Consider the following 2636-nt stretch of genomic DNA (forward strand, 5'->3'; position numbering starts at 1 on the left):
TTAAAGTTACACAGCTGTATCTTTATTACTGCACTACCGGTATAGCAAAGCCTAGCTATCATAGATTTTAGGTCTGTATTAGTAGTTTAACTAGTATCCTAGATATATGCTCTGAGCGCGAACGCGGTGATGGGAGGGTGCTCTTCATTCGTTTGCCAGTGAGTTTAGCATCAGAACACCTGCCATCAGGTGAGCGCTGTCGCTCTGCGGCACTTGTTTATGTATGTACACAATTGTTATCTACAGTAGGTATCAAGTGTTATAAACTATATTTGCACTGGTATACATACATTTGTTACTATCAGTTATTACTAATGCATCTTTAAGTGTATATAAATAATATCATATAACAGGTCATAGATCGTATAAATACTGTATAATTTATTACTTATGGTTGTATATACTGATTGTTTTCCCATTTTATCGTATTGCAGAGCAATCAGCGTTGTTGTCATAGCAGACGACCACCATGCCTGCCGTAAAGGGAGATGGAATGCGAGGCCTCGCAGTCTTCATATCCGATATAAGAAACTGTAAGAACACATTTTATCACGCACAATATCTATGAAATACAGTGTGAGATGAATGTGTGAGATAAGACATCTCGTACTGCATTTAACCCACATGAACCAATTAACGTGTGTTATTTAGTGGCCTAGTTGACATTAGCAAACTAAGCAATGAAAGACCTACTGGACGGCATGGATCTAGCACTTATAGTACATATGTGCACGTTGTTGTAGTCCCACAGCATCTGGTATAAATGTAATGCATTTACAAATTAGTGCAATAATTACACTTTCAATAATGAAATGTCAGAAAAATGTTCTGCTGCTGTTTGTGTCAGGTCGCCTGAGTCGTGATTAAATTAAAATTTCACATTTGCGGATGAAATTTCCATCGCTCGTGTGAGTTAAGCTGGTCTCAGGACAAATAGTAGTAGAAACTCATGAACAGTGCACATATAATTAATTTCTTAAAAAATTCTGTTCACTGTGTAATGGATGGTTATGAGATCAGAATATATGATAAGAAAAGCACCTGTTATGCTGTCTCAAATCAAGTGTTACTAGTTGGAGAGGAAGCCAACTGCAGGATGTCTTGATAGTTACTTAAATAATGAGCATTGGTGTCATATTAATGAATCAAAGAAACTGATGCAGCCTTTTTAATTAAGAATTTTTAAAATTAATTCCTGTAAATGCTATTACAAGCTTTTTGTGCTGATTTTGATTGGTTTGCTTATAATCAGTGATACCGGCTGACACAAGTATATATGTGACTATCATTTCTTTACAATGCTTGCCATATTTTCAATTTTAGGTAAAAGTAGGGAGGCCGAAGTGAAAAGGATAAATAAAGAACTTGCAAATATACGCTCAAAATTCAAAGGTAAGACATCGAAATTTGTCATTTTCTTGTGCAGTCGTGCATCAAATACTTAATGCTGGTTTATTATTTTTGCTTGTGTTCACGTTTGATTAGAAACCTGCCAAGTGCCAGCTGATAATAAAATGTTCTGTCTCTGAATCAATAAATCAGCCAGTAGTGATTTACTAAGTGCCAAGATTCAACACATCACTCGTTTGCAAATGTTTCTTCTCCAACGAGAAACCTCAGCGGTGAAGGGTTTCTCTGTATGTGGAACTAAAGCATTCTAGGGCACATAGCTTACGTGTACATCCCAAAGCTCGCACAGCTGTGACGGAATCACAGGCGCCTTCTCTATAATGAATCGGCTTTATGCATTCTACGTAGCAAACCAGAGTCGAGTAATATCGAATGTGGCAAATGTTCTAGTTAAAATGCGACGAAAATGCCAGGGAGGATTTGCCTCCGCATCGCCATGGCAACTGGTGAGCCTCGGGCATTCATGCTGCGTGGTTGTGTCACGTTTTCATCTCTGATGTAGGAGTTCGTTTGAACTCGGCCCATGTGTGTTTAACATACATCCTCGCGCGTGCGTGTGTGCCAGAGGCTTCAGAATTACTGATGACTCGAGAGGGATGGTTGCTTAGATATTATTCGTGTAGAGTGTATGCGCATCGCTGCATGGTGGGTTTATTGAGTGTACGTACACTGCAAGCTCATACTAGTATGTATGTGTGATTGTGTGTGCATGTATACACAGAGCAAACACCATCGATGCGTGGGTAGTCACTGACATCAAACTTCTCTTCTCTTCTCTTCTCTTCTCCCTCGCATGTATCATAGATGGGAGGGAGAGTGAAGGAGGGGCAGGGAGTTAGAGAGAGAGAGAGAGAGAGAGAGGGAGATAAGGAGAGGGAGCCAGTCAGTTAGTGAGAACATTGGAGATCAGTCAGTTAAGTGAAACACGTGGAAATCAGTCAGTTAATGAACCACTGGACACCAGTCAGTGCTGAGATTGGAACCAGTCAGTTTTAATGAAACACTGGGAGCAGTCAGTTAATGAATCAACCTGGAAATCAGTCAGTTAGTGAGACATTGGAACCAGTTCAGTTAATAACACTGGGAATAAGTCAGTTAGTTGAACATTGTTCCTTTTTTGTTTTTTGTTGTTTTTTGTTTTTTGTTTTTTTTTTTTTTGTGTGTCTTCGGTTGTGGGTCTTTGGTTGGTTTTGATGTTGGTGTGGTTGTTGGGGGTTTTTTTATGC

General features: G+C 39.3%; 1 protein-coding gene across 1 annotated transcript in view; it reads left to right on the top strand.

The window, feature by feature from the left end:
• The window catches only part of LOC106805081 (AP-2 complex subunit alpha-like), a 39295-nt gene that overhangs the window by 307 nt on the left and 36352 nt on the right, over nt 1–2636 (top strand). The gene's annotated exons all lie outside the window — the stretch shown is intronic.

The sequence above is a fragment of the Priapulus caudatus genome, unplaced genomic scaffold (assembly GCF_000485595.1).
Source record: "Priapulus caudatus unplaced genomic scaffold, Priapulus_caudatus-5.0.1 Scaffold99, whole genome shotgun sequence".
Classification (NCBI taxonomy): Eukaryota; Metazoa; Priapulida; class Priapulimorpha; order Priapulimorphida; family Priapulidae; genus Priapulus; species Priapulus caudatus.